At 28.1% G+C, this 22111-nt stretch overlaps 1 protein-coding gene across 3 annotated transcripts in view; it reads right to left on the minus strand.

Moving 5' to 3' along the window:
* Positions 1-22111, minus strand: part of LOC111677910 (TLD domain-containing protein 2) — a 105370-nt gene that overhangs the window by 81391 nt on the left and 1868 nt on the right. The window lies entirely within an intron of this gene.

The raw sequence follows: 22111 nt of genomic DNA on the forward strand, positions 1-22111 counted from the left end.
TTGTAGCGTGGGGTATGTTCAAACAAACACCTTTTATTAATGTTAACGAGATTTGAATTTTAAACTATGAAATTCATTGAATTAAGTGGGTGTTCAAAAAATCATAATGAAGATTATTATTATGTTTATTTTTTGTTAAAAATCGTTGAAAGGAATTTTCGTGCTTAATAGGAAATTATTTATATTATTCTATAAATAAAAAGAGTACTTTAAATGTTAAATAGATTTAATAAATTTGAGGGTCTGATTTCAGAATTTCGAAGAAATTAAATTTAAATTTCTTTGCAACAATATTTTTTCTTATATTTCATGCCTCTGGAATACAATGGATGAAAATTTCTTCATGGAACACTATATATAAGTTTTATAGACATAATTTTTTGACAATTTTGAGTTACTGATTTAAGAATTTCGAAGAAATTAGATCCAAATTCCTTTGCAGCAAAGTTTTTTTTCTGATATTTCATGCCTCTGGACCACCATGGACCACCACCTTCATGGAGCATATATAAGGTTTTTACTAACAACTTTTTTCCATGTAATGCAGTACACAATAGTCCTCTTCCTGTTTTTATTTACCTTTCCTATGCGTTATTGAGAATTGCCCTGTTCACACGACACTTTTCATAAACTCTGTAATGCCAAGTTCCAACGGCTCCATTATTCCATAATTCGCCTTTTTGTATCATGAAATTTTATAACATATTCCCCATATCACTTCTAACGGTATCGTTAAACACATAAATCGTGTTATTGCAAATTACTCTGTTCCCACGACTCATTTGTAATACGAATTAATAGTTTATCTTCTATTTATCTAGTTTTTAGGAGTCAATCTACGGAACTTAACCCTTTGAGCTCCATGCAAAAAGACTAAACTTGCCCAGTAATGACTTCTGCAGGAGCAACTATGATGAAGAGGGTATCTCCCACTTCCTTTGTCATTACCCCGCCCTAGCAGACCATAGACTTATCTGATAGTTAGCAACTTCTTGCATAACTTAACGGATCTATCGAAGGCTGATATACGGAAGACAGTATAGCATATTCGAGAGCAAACTGGTTGTTTTAGGAACTCAGAGTACTTAGATCGATCTCATTTCAGGTATCACAAAGGTATCAATATACTTGTGTCCCCAGTAAAGATATCGCGAGGACGACCATTTAACCTATATTACTGTTCTTAGCAAATCGGCCCAAAACTTCTTTAAAATATTTTCACCAACTTTAGACACGAAATCAATGACATTTTTATAAATCAAAGAAAAAACAAAACCATAAAATACTTTTTAATAAAAATGAAATAAATTTTGATTGATGAATTTAATTTTTTGAAACCATAACATAATAATGACATTAATAATCATCATCATTATCATCTATGACAACAGAACATAAACAACAATTTACGTCGTTTTGTTGTCTTTATTAAACCAAATTTAAACATAAATTTAAAATAAAACAAATCAAAAAGAGTCTAAAGTAAAAGCAAGAAAAAAATTCCCAAATTGATTTCACAATTTGTTTTTGTTTTTCTTTAATTTTTAATAAACCATTAAATTGTTATATTAAAAAAATATATATAAATTTATTTAAATAACAACAAACTGTAATTGTTCTGATACTGGGGAGTGTGTGTGTGTGTTTGTTATGGGGCGTAAGAAGTATTTTATATATAATTTTAAATACTCAGACAACTGGTGTTTAAAAATGAAGACACAAAAAAAATATTTAAAAATTATATCGCGCATATTTTGCATATTTAAATGCAAATATTTTAGTGGGTTTTTGTACTTAAACCACGCGTTTTATGTTTGACGTTTTTTTTCATAACAAATTAATAAAAATATATACAAATAATAACCCACATATGGTTAAGTTTACTTTGGAGGCTTGTATTGACAGACATGTAAAGATATGAAATCTTAAGGGTTTTAATAATAAGTTTTTAGGCATAGTATGGAAATTTCTAGTGGCAACACTGATTGCTGTGTATAAATAGAGAAGTTATCAAACCACTGTGAATAGTAAAGCTTTTATTTACATTATGTTCAAACTCTACAAAGCTGAATTAAAACCTTTTAATGTTGAAAGAAAATACTGATACCTATTAGGCAGTCGACTGTCTTAATGTTGCGAAACAAATCTAATAGAAGTTTTTAATAACAAACTTTTACGCTGAATATGAGAAATACTATTTGCAAATGAAGTTATCCAACCACTGTGAATGTTTAATTATTTGTTTACAATATTTCCAAAAATCGCTAAACTGAATTGAAACCTTTCAATTTTGGAAGACAGCCAACTCTCTCAATGTTGTAAAACTAAACTAATAGAAGACTTCTGCAATAAACTAAACTGAGAAATATTGCTTGCTTGTAAATGCAAGTGAAGTCATCAAACCACTATGAATGTTAAATTATTAGTTTACAATATTTCCTAAAAATCTCTAAACTAAATTGACTTGATAACAAGTTTTTTACGCTGATTATGATAGCAATATAGATCGTTTATAGAAGCAAGTAATGTTATCGATTCCCTGTGAATTTCACATTATATTTAATTTTGAATGAAAATACTAAATGTCTTTGATAACAAGTTATTACGCTGATTAAGAGAATTTTTGGTGGCAATACTGTTCCTTTATTGAAGTAACTAAGTAATCAATCCACTGTAGTCCTATTACTTGTTTATATCACTGTCAAAAGTCGCTAAACTGAATTGAAACATTTCAATTTTGAATGAAAATACTGGTGAAAAATTAACAGGAGACCTTCTTAATGTTCAGGAATACATTAAAGGTTTTATAACATTTTGCGTTTAGACGATCCAAATCGTACTCCTCCACACAAAATTTTGACAGATCATATTACTTGTGTGCTCGTGTGAAACTTTCTTTAGTTTTAATGTTCCGTGATAAATCATCTGATTCGTTTTGGGTCACGGAATCCTGGGTAAGTTGTTAGTATAACTGTGGAATTGTTGTTGTTGTTAATGTACGAACAATAGGAATTTGCTGATCTGTCACGATACGGAACGTAGAAACTAAGACCTGGTTCACACTAGGAAACTTTTGATTTTTGTGTGTGAACCAAGTCTAACTGAGGCTTACATCAAGTCTTAAGCTATCTATACACGGTTGTTAGATTATTGAATGTTGTCAGAAAAATGTCTAACTACCGTGTCAACTTACAATTTTTATCTTGCAAATTGTTAGAGATGTTATTTCTGACGTTTTAAACATTTTTCTGTTAAGTGTCGTCTACACTAGGACAACTTTTGATTTTGCGTGAAAGAGAAAGAAATATCATTCATCTCCCTCGCGGTACGAAGTTTCTCGTAATCAAAACCTTATTTTGTTTTATTATTCTTCTAATTCGTACAAAAAGAAATCAATACATTTAGTATGTAGTTTCTAAAACAAAAGTTTGTAGGTGTAGACATTAAAGAAACTTCAAAAGAAAGTTAAGCTGTAGGTCCACACAACGCGTTCTACGCTTTCTCGCATTCTATGCGCCTGTCAAAAATAAAATAGAATCAATGTATTTGTATGCTGAAAGCACAAAAGCGTAGAATGTCTTGATGCGTAGAATGCTTAAGATCCACCTTAAGCATTCTACTTTTATAAGCGTCACAAGCGGCGCACGAACAGCTGAGTTTGACATTTTATATTCTTTATTTAATGCATATTTACAAATTTTAATAAAATAAAATGCGTTTAATGATAAAAAAATTAAAACTGTAGAAAAAACGCTAAGATTTTTAAAAATAAAACAAAAAATTTACGCTTAAAAAGCGCCGCATGTAACTTGAAGTGTAGAACGCAAAGGAGGTATGAAAAGCGCGTAATGCTTTGACGCAAAGATGCGTAGTGTGGACCTTCGGCTATAAGAAACAGTTTATGAACAAAAGTTTCTTAATGTAAATCAGGTCTAACGTGTACCACAGCTGGTTTGTACATGCTTAAGGTTTCAGTTGGCAATACTGTTTGCATTCACTATATGTAAGTGAAGTTATCCAACTACGATTGATAACAAATCTACTTCTTCGGTTTTGAATCAACATTTGACAGTTTGATATTCGAAGTAAAACAAAAATTAAGTAACATTATGTATTGTTTTGATAATTTCTTTTTTAACGAACTAATACCTTTTCAGCTCTGTTGTGCACCCAAAATATATCTATAATATAGAGAAAGAAAAAATTCATAACCGTTGTTCCTCAATTTAGTTGTTTAAATATTTTTTATTGATTTTATCAATTAGTATACATATGCGTAAATTTTGAGACAACTTAACGTTTATTTATGCGATAATTGAGTGATGAGAGACCAGCTGATGTTTGGTATAGATGTATGTCCGTCTGTCATACAAATCATTTTTTTAAGAAAAATATTTTGAAGTTTTTTTTTTACTATTATTAATCACATATTAATAAATCAATCAGTTGTGTTATGTATTAATAAATATAAATTTGTTGTTAAGGGCAGGCAAGTTTGACTTGAGTGTTAACACTTTTTCTAAAAACTGTTTTAATGATATATTGATGATTTTTGTATTGATTATCACAATGAAAGTTAAATTATTATTTTAATATTATGTTCCCACGGCATCGATATTTATTTGCTTTATTCACTAAATCCTTTAACTTTTTTAAAATTCTTGTTTTTGTAACGATTTTTTGTTTTTCGCAAATCAAATACAATCTTTTTGACTATAATTGTCTTATTTATTCAATAATTTTTTTTGTTTACCATCCCTGTCAATCAAAAAATATATTTAAAATTTGTTAAATAATAAATCTATTAAGTGTTTATATTTATTTAAAAATTTTTGCAAAATTTAATTGCAAATAAGACGCAATAAAAAATATCCACAATGTTAATGAAATTTTGCAACGAAAAAATATTGCACTAGAATAAATCTATACAAATATTTAGATAAATAATTTCTTTAAGTGTATTCAATTGCGGAAAGGTGTGTTGCTAACATATTATATCTGATAGATATAATCAATGATTATTTTATCTCGTTAACCAGAACTAATATTTTATTTTATGATTAGCAAATTAATAATACAAAATAAAGATATCAAAACATATATGAGACCATTATTCATTAGAATTTAAAGTTAAATTCATTTCTTTTTTATAAATAAATAAATATAGATTAAATTTGTTCAAGTTCAAAGAGTTTTTTTATTAATATTTTGTTGTTATCATAAAGTAATTTAAAATATATGCTTTTTCGCCATGAATTTCAAAAGTTTTCGTAATAGCAGATACTAAAGTTTATGATATTATAATCATGTTGATATTTAAATTCTATAAATAAGTTTATAAAACTTCTGCGGTATGTTGAGAAGTAAATAAACATAAATTTTATATTTAAGTTATTTAATTATTTTAGATATTTTCTCAGAGAGTTGTCGAATACTTAAATTTCACCAACATTGGCCTCAGTATATCATCAAAATAACGCTAAACTAGATAGACCTGGTTTACACTGGGAAACTTTTGATTTTGTGTGTGAGAGAAAGAGATGGTTGATATTTCTTTTTCTCACACACAAAAATCAAAAGTTTTCCAAAAAAAGTTTCAAAGTGTGAACCAGGTCAAAGGAGGAATAGATCAGAGATGTATTTTTATGTAAACACAAACAGCTGTTTCCATCTCACTTTGTTATTGTTTTATACCAATCGTGTAAACACAAAAAATATATAACATGCGATTGGAATTTTATTTTACTCTTTCATTAGACTTTAAGTAAAGTGTAAAGTGCCCTTAAAGTTGAAAGGACTTCAATCTCCTCTCTACTTTAAGTTCGAAAACAGTGTTGCCAATTAAACGATTTTTTCGTAGAATACGTTTTTATGTGGCAATTGGGGGAAATTAGGGATTCAGCAAGCAAGTAGTATGATAAAACGGTTCCTGAAACTCAGGAACCGTTTACCTAATAAGGTTACATAAAGAAATCGGTGCAATAGCGATCACTAATAAATTACATTATCTTATTTTTAAGCATTATCTGACATATCTTTCTATTAATCAAATACAACTATGTAAGTTTTCTGAGGATTCTTCACAGATTTTCTTAAAGGTGTCATGTTTTTGAGTGACTAAAGTATCAGTCTCATCATTAGTTTTCCTTCAGCATTCTTTCCTCTCCAGCAATTACATAAAACCCAATGCTAAACAAATTTAATTACATTTCCTTCTACTGAGAAAATGTCATATTGAAATGACAGGTCCAATTTACATAACGCATAATGAGTATCACAAAAAGAAAAGGTTTAGTTAATTAAAGCCGTGATACACGGTTGTCAGATCTAACAATGATGTCAGTAAAATGTTCAGAAAATATCTAGCAATCGTCTGAACTTAAAATTTTTCTTTTGTAATATTGTCAGAAAAAGCACTACTGACAATATTGCAAAACAAGTTTTGTAAGTTGGCAGAGTTGTTAGACATTTTCGGCACATTTTTCCTTTCAACGTTGTGGGTCTACACGTAAAATTTCTTAAACCTGGTTCACACTGGAAAACTTTTGTTGAGAAACTTTTGATTTTGTGTGTGAGAGAAAGAGATGGTTGATATTTCTTTCTCTTTCTTTCACACACAAAAATCAAAAGTTTCCTACTGTGAACCAGTGACGGTTCACATAAGGAAACTTAAGATTTTGAGAGTAAAAGGAATATCAATTATCTTTATCGCCATAGAATGTTTCTTGTATTTGGAAACTTGTTTTGTTATTCTTCTATTTTATACAAAAACAAATCAATGTAATTTATAATTAGTTACTGAAATAAAAGTTAGGACAACTTTAAAACAGAAGTAAGAAAAAGTTTATAAAACAAAAGTTCCCCCGTGTAAACCGGGACATATATGTATGTGTAGACTATGCTGTAACAGTGGAACAGTGGATTCGAGGCAGCTGTTTATTATGCTTACGAACTTTAAAATTTCTCTTGAAGCTGTCAGACTACGTAGTTAGGAACTCTCTCCCAACAGAAGCTGTGATAAAAAATACAAAGAATTCATCTTAATTCATTGAAAATTCACTTTGTAACGAATCGTAGGATTAGTTATGCCTTCGCTATTTTCTCTCTGGTGTAGACGACTTCTTGACATCATAAACTTAATTATAATTTCAATGTTTGGTAATCAAGTAGAAATTTCTAAACATTTCAAGTGGTTAGATTTCTATACAAATTTGTTTGCCTTACCTATAGATTTAACTAGATCTTAAGATCACTAATCTAATCATATTATTACGTATTTATAAATCAAGAAAAAGTTTTACGCACAATAATTTTAAAACCCCTAGTAGGTTTACTTCGTATAAAAGAATTCGCAAAAAAATAATATACAAATGATTGATAAGAAATCGTATTTTAAAATTAATAGTTTTTTGGGGAATCTTTATCAAAATTAGTTGGAAAATGTGATTAAATTAATTATATTAGAATTCCTTTTAAAACACAAAACCGTATCTAACTTTTATTTATTTTTATTAAGTTGGTCATGAACTTTGGTGGTATTATTATTTTTTTACAATAAATTAATTGAATTTAATACTATTGATTGTGTAAATTAATAATATTGACATTGAATTTTATATTTTAAAGAAAAAATGCATATTTAAAATAATTTAAAAAAAAACTTGACTTAAAAGTTAATTGTTTTTGGATGTTTATATGAAAATAAAGATAAGTATTTGTATTTGTTAGTTAAATTAAAAAAAAAAAAATATTTAAATTTAATTATTTATGAAAATATATCCCCATTTTTTGAATACATTCTAAGGATAGTAGGCTTTTTTCCCACCTGATAGTTGATTTACCATCTTTTTAAAGTCGGCTTTACACGATCACACAAGTAATATGATCTGTCAAAATTTTGTGTAGAAGAATGCAGATAGAATCGTCTAAACGAAATATGTAATGAAAACTTCACACATGGAGAGAGAATACGAATGGAAAATTTGACAATCGTATGGCTCTCTTCATTTTTTGAAATGATTCGCATTAGGTCAGGGATGTATTTTTATATAAACTCATACAAAAAAGTGAAACAGCTGTTTTCATCTTACTTTGTTATTGTTTTATACAAATCGTGTAAACACAAGAAATATAAATCATAAAAAATATAAAATGTCAAAATCAGCTGACATTTTCATGCGCTACTTGTGACGCTTATAAAAGTAGAAAGTAGATCTACTTTAACTTTCAGCATATAAATACATTAATTCTACTTTTTATTTAAAGACGCATGGAATGCGAGAAAGCGTAGAACGCGTGGTGTGGACCTCCAGCTTAATGAAACCATCATACATTGAGAAAGAATACGGATGGAAAATTTGACAATCGTATGGCTCTCTTCACTTTTTTTTAAATGATTCAAAAAAACAAGCAGGTTGCATTAGATCAGGGATGTATTTTTATGTAAAATCATACAAAAAAAAGTGAAACAGCTGTTATCATCTTACTTTGTTATTGTTTTACTTTTATTCTCTTTTTCTGTTATATGGATGAAATTTCATTTTACATTTTCATTAGACTTTACTCCTCTGTGTAAAGTGTGATTGTGTAAAGTGCCCTTAAGAAAAAAATTAAACTGCATTGTGCAATAAATAATTGCGCTGTTGCAAAATTTCTGTTAAAAAAAGTTAAATTTACGAATTGTCACGCCCACATTGCCAAATTTATCTACCAAATTATATACAAATTTTTTTGCTGAAATACTAAAGATACGAGTTTTGAAACACTTAACAGTTTTCAAACTTTTGAGGCCATAATATATTTTTATCATTTGCCATTTTTTATGGAAAAAATGCAAGTCATCTCTTTATGCATTCAAAATAATTGCAAAGTCAAATATTTTTACAGCTGATGAGCATTTTTTTGAAGAGATCTTTAGAAAGAAAAAAACTTTTAATGCATTTTAAATTTCAATCAATTTAAATGATCATGCAAAATTGTTTATTGTACTTAAGAGGTACTTTTTAAGAAATGGTATTTCCATTAATTATGGATAAAATTTGAAAGACACGATTGTTAAGAGAAATGTAAAGAAGTTTTAAAATTCTCTTATAAAATCATTGAAATTTACTTTTGAACAATTTTTTTAATTGAATTAACCTAAAGCTTATTAAAAATTTCATCAAAATAATCATTTAATTATTCGAAAACATTTTATTTCTATTAAAATTTATTTAAAATTTAAACTCTTTATTAAACGGCAACAATTTTCTCTCTAAATTACTTTAGTTATTGAAAAATTAGGTCAATACACTTAAATTTTAACAAATTAACTGTCAACATTTGTTTTCAAAATTGTATGTTTTTTTCTCTCTTTTGATTGCAAAATTTAACTGCTGATTTAAGTGAAAAATTATTCAAGTGATTAAAAAGTGATTTGACAATTTAAAGGTGTGAAAAAAAGTGTCTGTATATAAAATAGTTAATTTATGATTGTGCGAAAAAAAAATAAATTGTGTTCAACGGCAATTTATGTTTAAAATATTTTAGATTAAATCTAAAATTGCTACAACTTAATGGTAAAATTACGCCCTTAATAAAAAAATATTTACTTTTTTTTTTAAATGATAAAAAGCCGCTAAATTTAAAAATTTGTTCAACAAAAATATTGAGTTATTTTAAATGTATCACTCACGTTCTCAGTGACATTTAATAACTAACGCTTTTATAATGAGTAAAATGTAAACAATCACTCAATCAATCAATTCGCATTGCAATTCTTTAGTACAAAGTACGAATATTGTGCAATTTGATATCTTTACTTTGTCTTTGATTTCTTAATTAATTTTTTAAATAAAAAAAAAAATTAAATGGAATTTTTTTATATTCTTGCTGGTTTTAAAGTCATTTTCTTGTTCTTGTAAATATACAACAATAAAGATAATAAAGTTTATTTGACAGAAATGTCAAAAAAAAAACATACATAAATTAGGTGTGAATTATCACGCGACATTTGTTAATATGGATAATCCGATACGATGACTTTGCGAAAAAAAGAATAAGAAAAAAGTAAAAAATGTTTTTTTCAATAATTTAGCTTAAGCACCCCTTCACAAGAAGCACACAAGTTCTAATATCTGTCAATAGTTTGGAAAGAGTAGAACAAATCGGATCATTGTCAGAAATGATTTTTCTAAAGTTTCAAGCCATTTTCTGAACAATTTTCTGCCAATGTTGTAAGATTTGATAAACGTGTACCACGGATTTTATATACATGGTTAAGCCGGCTTCACACGAACCTAAGTATTATAATTTGTAAACATTTTATCTAGGAGAGTACGTATGGGATCATTTTAATGCAAAATGTAATGAAACCATCACAAATTGATCATACGGATGGGAAATTTGAAATAATTCAAAAAGCTTGCAAGTTGCATTAAATCAGGAATGTGTTTTTATGTAAACACATACAAAAATGTGAAACAGCTGTTTCCATCTTACTTTGTTATTGTTTTATATTAATCGTGTTAACACAATAAACATAAATTATACGACTTTTATACACTTTTTTGTTACACAGAATAATTTTCATTTTATTTTTTCATTAGACTTTACCTGTGAAAAGTGTAATCGTGTGAAGGGCTCTTAAATAGATCTGACACATCATAGAAACTTTGTTTGCTAATGTACAGGACAGTGACATAAAATATCATCAAGTTATTCTTCTTCTCGCTCTCACTTCACTAATTCATACGTAAACTCAGAGTGACTAAATGAATGTCGGAAGTCCTGCCGTGTTGGCATTATTTAACGGTGGTATTTTCCAACCGCCCCATTGTGCTTCTTATACGCCGGTGGCAATTTATGTATATGGAATTTTCAGTCCATTATACGTGCACTTTATTCAAGTACTTGAGCTATTGAATCTCTGCAAATTGCTGACCCTTTGCTTAACTTCCGATATGCAAAACCATTATTTCCATTCCATGGAAATGCCTCTGTTAAGTCGGCATCAGCACCTAGACACGTACTCATTCTACTGCACTTCTCATTCATCCGCTACACTTATAGCGAGCAACATAACATATTCTAGGGTTAGCAAGAACCGTATCGAACGCTTAGTCCCACAATCAGACCTCTGTGGGGTATATGTTATCATTGGTAATAGCACCGAACTTATCTCGAAATATAGCCTTTTAACAGTAACTCAATCTTCTTGCGAAGAAAATTCTTCGCCACTATGTGGATCCAGAAGAAACTTTAATATTTTCAAAATATTTTCTTTCAATATTTTGAAAAAGAAATGTTTATAGAAAAAGGTTTTGAGAATGCAGAGGTTTATGTTTTAAGGATGTTTGATATCTTGATTCCTCCAACCACTCTAACCCTTTAGAGCGATTCGTGTACAAAAAGACAGGCTGTTATGGAAAAGGTTTACTTTTAATTTCTTATAATCTAAGATTTTGAAGTAGATGTTTCCATTTAAAGGAGTTTTTGTATGGCCGGGTTTATCATATAAAGATAATCTATATTTTTTCCAAAATTTCTCATTTTACAAAAGTAGTTTTTGCAAAATAAAATCAGCTATTCATTGTTGATGTTTCTGAGTGAAAAGTTGGCAATACTAACAAAGTTAACTAAACTTAAATCCAAAACTAAAAAACACAACATCGGTTAAAGTCCGCCTAAGTTTGTTTCGAGTTTAATCTAACAGCAAAGTTAAGCCTAGTAAGAAACCCGACCTAAGTCTATGTTATTAGGGAGCTTTGTTATATTGTTACCAAATTGCAAGAAAAGTGACTAGATTTTGAAAATTAAAATTCCAGGGATGTAAAGTTTTATCAGGTAGGTTTGATATCTCTATCTTATTTGTAATTCGTGCAAGATTTAAAAAAATCATATTTCTGTTTCATTTAACCTTAATGCCCGTGTTAGGCCACAAATCTATTGTAAAACAATTTAGGCAAGTGAATAGATACTTTGAGTTTGTTCCCAATGATTCCGGGAAGACAAAAACTTATTTTTGATAATCCGTTAAATAAGTTTTACATTCCAATAAAGGGAAGTATATTTTCCAAATATATTTTTGTGTTTAAATTTTAAATCTCTAAAAATGCGATTACATACTATTCACTTTTATAAACCAAACATTTCCTTTCATATGAAAACCCAGTTAAAAGTAAGAAAAGAGATGTAGAAAAGTCGTTACAAATAACATATTTGAAGTACATTTAGTTTTGGTGAAAAACCAGTGAAATTATCATAAGAGTGTCATTAAGAGAATGTGTTTTATTTTTGTCATCCAAATATCGGATTTTAACTGCTTCTTAAACTAAGATTAGATGTAGTTTAGAGTTGCCAAAAATGAACAACATCCCTCCAATGACACGTTAATGTAAAATTCATAGGTTTTTCACTAGTTCTGATGAAAATACTACATCTTTTTACACACTTTTTTTTTGCTGGGTAATTGATTATTTCTTCATAGTTGAATAAGCGAAATTATTTTTTTTTAATTTTTTACATTTTATGTAATTTAAAATTCCATTTTTTACTGTATCAGCTGATTTTAAACATAAATAATTTAGTTTTATTATTGTTTGTAAAATGAAACAAACAAAAACCAACTTGAATATTTATTAACTTTATTATTTTTATTATTTTATATAATTTTTTTTTTTTTGCAAACGTAACAAATTTTGTAAATATTTGTTTAACAATAAATAAACAAATACACACAGTCTAGTACAATAGTTGTTAACAGAAGTTGTCTTAGTTGTGGTCCGTAAGGTCTAAATGTCTATTTGCCAAGCTGTTGTTGGTTGATTACGATTTTTGTTTTGTTGCTGTTGTTGAACAAGTCTAGTTGGCAATACATACAATTTAAAAAAATTGGTGTACTCAAGTTTTATTAGAAACTTTTTTTAAACATTTTGGGTTTTTTTTGGTGGATTTAAAGGTTTTAAGTTTTTAATATATTACACGATTTATGACAATTTTTTGAATTTTGTTTTTGTTAAATTTAAATATTTAATTTAATTATTTTTTTTAAGATAAGACAAGAAGTTTGTTTGTTATCAAGAAACTTGACATTGTCAAAAGAAAAATGTTTAGATAACATTTACTTATGTTTTTATAAATATTTTATTTAAACACAAATCGTGGATTTTAAATAGTTATTAAGTTACAATATTTCTATTATTATTGCAAAAACATATGATTTCAAAGTTAGTTTTTACAGTGTTGTAAATGCTATTGAAATTCTAAATTTCACTTTTGTTTACTTTCGTTTTGTGTTTTATTATTATGAAAAAGGGTAACACTGTTTTATTAAAATATATTATTTTAATATATTGTTTATTTTGTTTTAATTTTTCATGTAATTTAAGAACAAATATTATTATACATATATATTTTGTTTAAACAATTTCTTTTGTTTCGTGTTTAAATTTCTATGTGTCTCTATGCTCGACCCGTTCGCGTTAAACTAATTTAATAAATTTGAATTATACAAATTGTTGTCTCTACTTTGTGTTATAGTAGTGTTTTCTGTTTTTTTTTTTGGTTTGTCATTTCCAGTGTGAGTGATTTCTTCTTTTTATTACATTTTTTTTTGTTAATTTTATTTTTTTTTACAATTGTTTGTCATGGATTTTTATTTTGTATTCATCAGACTTCCACCATTTAGTTGTTATTGTTGTTATTTTTAGTGGCTGTGTGTATGTTTTTTATGCGTTTTCTCTTATTTTCTCTTTCTCCTTTTTTTCCTTTTTTTTCTTCCATTGGCTTCCATACATCCATCAACGCGCTGTGTGTTATCATATTTTGTGTTTTGTTTTTGTATTTTCTCTATTGCCTCCAGTTTCGTTTTTATCTTTTTTTTTGCCGCTGATATTAAATTGCCCCCGCTGCATACAACCGCCAGTACTTTAATATACTGAGTTCATTGTTGGAACTCAGTATATTATAGGAGTCGCATAAGACTCCTAGAAGTATCTCTTCTGCTTTAAAGCTATCATCAGGCTATTTGTAATAGCCTTCCTTCACAAAGAACTGTTCCTATAAAAGGCACGTCAAGATGACTTCTTGAAGCCACTAAAAAGTTTTCTAAATATATACAATCAATCGTTTAAATGTCAGTTAAAAATGACAATAAATTTATTTTCCTCGTTCTCATTGTGATCTTCTTTTCTCATAATAACGTCCTCTATGAGGCTGATAGAAGGGATGGTTAAAAGATTTCCTGAAGTTCTAAAGCTGGAGGTCCATACCACGCGTTCTACGCTTTCTCGCATTCGAAGCGTCTGTCAAAAAAGTAGAATCAATGTATTTATATGCTGAAAGTTACAACCAAAAAAGCGTAGAATGCCTTGACGCCTAGAATGCTTAAAGTAGATGTACTTTCTACTTTTATAAGCGTCACATGCGGCGCACGAACATATCAGCTGTAAAAAAACGCGAAGTTTTTTAAAAATAAAACAAAAAATTTAGTAGGTATAAAAAGCGCGTGATGCTTTGACGCGTAGTGTGGACCTCCGGCTTAAGTATATTCCCGTAACTGTCATTCTAAAGTGACAACCGAAATATCTTTCATGCTATCAAATAGCTTTAAAAAAAAGAGTTCCAGATGTTATTCTAAACATCTACAATCTCCAAACTATTATATAGAAGTGTCTTCCACTAGAAAATATTACAGTTCATATCGCCAATATGAATTGTTTCTCGTGGATGCGTCCTCTATAAGGCAATAAAATTTAAATGTTTACCATCTTCTAATTGAAAGCAAAAGATGACAATAAAATTATCGTTTAAGCGATAATTATTATGATACTTTCTCCGCTAGGACTATTTCTCGAAAAAGAGTCTTTTATAGGGAACGTGAAAGTGACACCTAGAAGATTTTAAGAAGTTTTTCTAAATGTCTACCATCTTTCAACTGTCATCCTGAAGTGACAACCGAAATATGTATATTCGATGTTAGCAAACAAAAGGAGTCTCAGAAGTGTTTGTAAATGTCTACAATCTTTAAATTGTAATATAGACGAGTCTTTCACGACAAAAAATAGCTTGAACAGATGAACGGTTTCTCGTGGATGCATCCTCTATAAGTCAATAATATTGAAATGTTTACCATCATCTAATTGAAAGCAAAAGATGACAATAAAATTATCTCTCAAGCGATCATTATTATGATGTTTACTCCGGAAGGATAATTTCTCATGAAATCATCTTTTATGGGGACCTTGGGAGTGATTCCTTGAAGATTTTCAGAAGTTTTTCATTTAGAGGTGAATAGAGAATACTCCCAGAAGTTTTTCTAATGTTTACAATCTTTCACCAGTCATATAGAATTGACAATAGAAATAACTTTTCTTACTTCCAAAAGCTCGAGCAAGTTCAAAGTATTATTAGGATGCTCCAATCGGTACGAAAAGTTTCTGTAAACAATCAAATTGGTGGCGTATTTAATCGCTGAGATATAATTTGACTTGCCATATTTGAAGAACGGTTCTTACTTAAGAATTTTTTAAATGTATACTATCTTCCAACTGTAAGAAAAAAGTTACATCAGACGTATTTTCTATGGAATACTTTATCGCCAAAGTATTATTATTATAATCTTCCACCAGAAAGAACTGTTTCTATGTCACATGTGGAAGTGTTTTTTAGAAAAAATATTCTGACTATTTTCTTCTGTCATCTAGAGGTGACAGCATATTTATCACCAAAGTATGATTATAATCTTCGGCTTGTAAGAACGGTTCATTATAGAAGAATTTAACAGGATGAGAATGAAGAACAAATTAACATTTTTCTTATCCTTTTGATTTCAACAAACTCCATAGAGTTGGTCCACACTAGGAGACTCACAAAAAATCAAAAGTTTCTCAAAAAAAGTTTTCTAGTATGGACCGGCTGATAAGTTAAGTGACAAAAGCTGTTAAAGCCACCTTTACACGAGCACATAAGTAATATGATTTGTCAAAATTTTCTATAGAAAAGTTCGGGTAGGATCGTCTAAACGTAATATGTAATGAAACCATCACATATTGAGAGAGAATTAGGATGCAAAATCAGGAATCAGGGATGTATTTTTATGTAAACATATACAAAAAGAGTGAAACAGCTGTTTCCATTTTACTTTGTTATTGTTTTATATCTATCGTTTAAACACATTACGATTCCTTTTATTCTCGTTTCTGGCATGCGGATGAAATTTCATTTTACTTTTTCATAAAACTTTACGTACGTAAATTGTGATCGTGTAAAGGGCCCTTAATTATGCACCGACAGAAATGTTTGAAGAAACAATAACAACATACATTTGTGCGGATCCAAATAGCGAGACATTTGTTGAGAAACTATTTCTTACATCTACACAAATAAACTTTTCTTTAAACAACTTTGTATTAATTGCAATAATTTGTTTTTGTACGAATGAGAAGAATAACAAAACAAGAAACTCAGTACTGCAAAAAGAGATGATTGATATTTATTTCTCTTTCTCACACAATCAAAAGTTTTCCAGTTTATACCGGCACTTTATGATGGCTAAAGTCATCAGCATAACAAAATAAATAGCTTTGGCTAATCATTCATGATGAGTGAAATTAATAAACTACTAGCTACTGTAAGCTAATCATTTACGATGAGTGTTGATAGTAAACAAAACAATAGATAAACAGAAGAATGACACTATAACAATGTTTTATACCGTAAAAAGTACTTGAAACTGTAAAAGTTTAGAAATATTTTAAATTGTTTTATTTTTTTTTTTTTTGCAAATACATTTTTTTATTATAAAGAATTAAAACGTAGTAGATATAATACGTTGTAAACACATTAATTAAAATGAAACAAGATGTTGCATATTTTATGTGTTTTTAAAATTTGCCTTTAAATTGTTAAATGTCTCTATATATGTGTTATTATTTATGTCTGTCCGTCCGCCTGATTTTTTTTTTTGCATTCATTTGTTTTTGCATATTTTTTTAATGCAAATTAATTGCACTTGAATATCAAAAGTAAATAAAATTTATTATCATTTATTTCACAAACAACACATGTTATTTTATACATTTGTTAATGTTTTTATTGCTATTATCATCATCATTATTAGTTATTTTAATTTGAAAAGAGTGCTTTATAGAAAAATATGCATCATTTATCTTTATTTTTTCGAAAAATATATTGTTTGAATTAAAATATTTTACAATGTAAATATTTAATTGAGTTTTTAACTAGATTTCAAATTAGTGCTGTTACAATTTCAATTGTGTAAATTAACATATTTAATTTTGTTTGCATTTTAAATAGATTGTAAAATTAATCAAGTTACAAGCGTAATAAAACGGTTAATTTTATAACAATAAAAACTGAAGAAATTGATCAAGAAATTAATTAAATATGACCTAAACATTAACATTATTTTTATACCTATCGCCAATAGAAGTGAAACTTTTGTTTCCTTGAAATTTTCATTCCACTCGAAGAGAAAACCTAAACTTGCTTTGAACAATTCATTCACAATAGTTGATTTTGCATGCAACAGCTGTTTAATGTTTACGAAATTCCATTAGAAAAGTTTACGAAATTCCATTAGAATAGTTCAAAACAAGGAAGATTTTCCTCATGCCAAAAAAGTTAGTGAATGAAAAAAGTGAAAAGGGAACATATTTCACGTGAAATGTTGATTGGCAATAAGGCTTATTATCCAAAATGTAATCACTTTCTCAAGCCGGCTTTACACGATCACACAAGTAATATAATCTGTCAAAATTCTGTGTAGAAGAGTACTTCCATGCGATGAAAAATAAACAAAAAAGTTTGTTTACATGTGTTTCTAACTGTCACACAGAAGTGATAGCAGACCAAAGTAATATTGTTATGATCTTTCGTCAGAAAGTACTGATCATCGTGGAAGAGTTCTCTATGACACATGTGGAATTACCTTCAAATTACCATACAGAAGTGACAGCTGAAGTATATTCATCGTGGAAGCGTACTCTATGTGACACTTTTAGAAAACAGTTATATGTAAAAGTGACAACTGAAGTATATATTCATGTGATAAGACAATAAACTGTCCATCGTGTGTGCATCCATTACGAGTCATATGACAATAACTTCTAGAAGTCACTCAGAAGTATTTTATGGATGTACAAACTTTCAACTGTCATTCAGAAGTGACAACTAAAGACAATAAAAAGACTGTTCATCGTAAAAGCGTCTTCTATCAGACACGTGGACAACTCAAATATATTCACGAGATACAACAATAAAATTGCACCTGAATTTAATAGGGGAGATAACATTGATTTTATTTGCCATTCGGAAGAATCGGTCACCATAGAAAAAAGTTAAAGTGGTCTAATTTCATTTAAGTCTAATTTCAATTAAACTTTTGATTTTGCGTGAGAGAGAAAGAATATCATTCATCTCTCTCGGAACGGAGTTTCTGAAACAAAAGTTTCAGGAAACTAACACTAAAGAAACTTTAAAAGAGAATTAAGAAAAAGTTTCGCAACAAAAGTTTCCCAGTATGAACCAGGTCTAATGCACATGTTGCGAAAAGTTAAGCAACATTTGACGCGTTCTCAGCTGATCAGGGTTGCATTTCGTTTTGTGTAGAATAAGAATTAACTAAAGTTTTGCGTGGGATAGAAAGAAATATCAACAATCATTTCGCTCGCGCAAGGGTGTACTGAATACAAGATGACATTATTGGACCAGCTGATCATTGTTTACAATTTTTTATAATAGACTTATACACAAGCTGAAACCGCCAAAGAGAGGCACAATGAAGACATTAACTCCTTTTTGTATATATCTGTCATTTATCATTTAAATGATTAAGAAAGTGAAAAAGTCGAGATGTAAACTAAAGCAAAGGATCTTTATTCTCGATCATATATCGAACACATGTTCTTCTTCACATTATATAAATGTTTTCAATAAACCATCTGATTAATTAAATTATCTCTAAATAAAATAGAATAAAATTTCCGTTCCGTATTTTTTTCGTGTAAACAAAAACAAAGGTTACGCAAACAATTTAATAAATCCCAAACGATTACAATATCTTTTGAAATATGAACAAAAAACCACATTTAGATCGGCCCGCCTTAAGAGACCATTATTTAAACAATATATTCTCAAAAGCCCACACGAAGTGTAATTTTATGATGTATTTTGGTATAAAAAAATTTATTATACTTTGATATATAGTCAATAAAATTTGAAATATTAGCTTATTAACGATTGACTAGAATTAAAAACGATAATAAAATTAAACAATCTATAACCGTATAAATAATAAAAACCTACTACAGAAGTATAATTTATAAAATGTTAGACCAATAATGAAACCGATAATGTCAAGTATAAAGTCATTAAGTTGAAATTGGAACCAAAAAAACAAAACTTTTATAAATTTATAGAAAACCTTTTATTGAAATAAATAAAATACAACTCTGAATTTTATAATAACAACCATAAAAATTATATGATCACAACAGTAAATTAAAGATAATACAAATTTTACCTGTCATAAAGTTTTGGTAGATGTTTTGTTTTTATAAAAATTAAGAATTATTTTAAATGACCTATTTTTTACCTAAATGTGTAAAATTTTGTAATCATTAATCATTTTTGATTATAATTTGTAAATTATATAATAAATAGATTATTAATTATGTTTATTACTTATTTATTAGTCCGTTTATTGTCCCTTTTATGACTTTTGGGTTTCTTCAATTTTAAAATTTTCCCCGTTTAATTATTTGTTTACATTTATTAACTATTTTGGAATATCTTTGGAAAAAAAACTACTTAAAACATTATCTTAACAAATTTTTATTGTTGTTGTTTTTTTTTTTGCATTATGATTTAATTGTTATAAAGTAAATTAAACAACTTGAAAAAAAACTAATAACAGAAATCGCGTGCCATAAAACGTGTTTGTTTATTATTATATTTTTTGTTGTTTTCTTTTTTTTGCGAAAAAAATGTTTACTTTCATTTAAAATGTTACAGACAATGAAAAATAAACGTTAAAATCAAACTCAATTGACTCTTTTGGGTGGGTCTCGTGCTATAGATCATGTATTCAGCAAATTTACAACAAAATATTAACGTCATTTCAGCAACTAAGGGGCATCAATTAAATAGAAATATTTTGTTAATTAACAGAAATGATTGTCTATCTTACGTTGAGACTTAAGTCATTTAGTTAGAGGGTTGCAAAAAAAAAAAAAAAAAAAAAAATAGCGAAACATTACCAGGGATGTACCAATCTATTCTATAGTCTAGTGTGTAGTCTACTCTATAGTCTTGTCTATAGTCTAGTCTAAAGTATAGTCTGATCTGTAGTCTAGTCTATAGTTTAGTCTATAGACTGCGGTCCAGTTTATAGCCTATTTCATATTCTATTTTATAGTCTTGTCGATATCCTAGTCCATAGTCTATTCTATAGTCTAGTCTATAGTCTATTATATAGTGTAGTCTATAGCCTAGTCTATAGTCTAGTCTATAGTCTAGTCTATAGTCTAGTCTAGTCTATAGTCTAGTCTATAGTCTAGTCTATAGTCTAGTCTATAGTCTAGTCTATAGTCTAGTCTATAGTCTAGTCTATAGTCTAGTCTATAGTCTAGTCTATAGTATAGTCTATAGTATAGTCTGTAAGCTAGTCAATAGTCTAGTCTACAGTTTAGTCTATAATCTAGTCTATAGTCTAGTCTAGTATATAGTCGAGTCTATGGTATAGTCTATAGTTTAGTCTATAATTTAGTGTATAGTCTAGTCTATAATCTAGTCTATAGTCTAGTCTATAGTATAGTATATAGAATAGTATATAGTCTAGTTTATAGTATAGTCTAAAGTATAGTCTATAGTCTAGTCTATAGTCTAGTCTACAGTCTAAGCTATAGTCTAGTCTATTGTATAGTATCGTCTAGTCTATCCACTGTAATCCAGTTTATAGTTTAGTCGAATCTAAAGTATAGTCTATCGTTTACTTTATAGTCTATTCTATAGTCTGGTCTATAGTATTATCTATAGTCTAGTATATATTCTAGTCTGTGAGATAGTCCATAGTCAAGGCTTTAGTCTAGTTTGAAGTCTGATCTATAGTCTAGTCTATTAGCTAGTCAATATATAGTTAAGTCTTCTTTCCATACATTCTAGTCTATAGTATAGAAAGTCTAAAGTATATTCCATATACTTTAGTGTTGTGTAGTCTAGTGTATAGTATAGTATCTAGTCTGTTATCTAACCTGGCGGATAATTAGTTCTTCAGAACCTAACAATGTAATATTTTTCTCTTACAAATTTTCAATTTTCCAGGCCTGATAAAACGTCTCGTTAACAGTTATTAAGCTTTAAATTGTTGCTTTAAAAAAAATCAATAAAGATGTGCCATGAGGAATGTCATTTGCATCAATTAATAGTAAATATAGTTATAAACAATTAAACAAAATTGTTGAAAAAAAATCTAACAACATTCTTAACAGATTTATTTAAAAGCTGTTACTCTACCAGCTAATACAAGGTACGATTTGTTTACATTTCGAAACCGTTAGTTTAATTTGCATGATGTACTACATACATACATATGTACATCAACCATATGTTAGCAAAATAACTCCTTAGTTGGTTAAACATTTCTAACGGCGTTTGATTTTTATTTTTAAGTAAATCATGATTTTGTTAATAATTTACTATTATTTTATAATTCCTTTATAATAATCAATTATTTATGTATGTTTAACTTAAAGTAAAATAATTATTGTTTGTATTATTCCCTAATAATTACTGTTTATTATTTACTTATTCTTTAAAGTTTATTTTATTACTCACTATCTATTTAACAAACGCAATAGAAATTTATTTGTTTGCTCAAAAATTAAATTGTTCTTTTAAATTCTTTAAGCTTTTTTGTTAATTAATTTTTATTTTTCTAGTTAAAAACGGAAATTAAGTTTTGTTTACCATTTGGTATTTGTAAATCAAATTTTATCATGAGTAGTCATAACTAATTGTTTTGCTGGGAAAAACTGCAGGCAATAAATAAAATTTATTCGAAAATAAACAAAGTATTTTTTTATTTTATTTCTTCTTTACTATCGCTTATCTT

This window comes from Lucilia cuprina, chromosome 4 (genome assembly GCF_022045245.1).
Source record: "Lucilia cuprina isolate Lc7/37 chromosome 4, ASM2204524v1, whole genome shotgun sequence".
Classification (NCBI taxonomy): domain Eukaryota; kingdom Metazoa; phylum Arthropoda; class Insecta; order Diptera; family Calliphoridae; genus Lucilia; species Lucilia cuprina.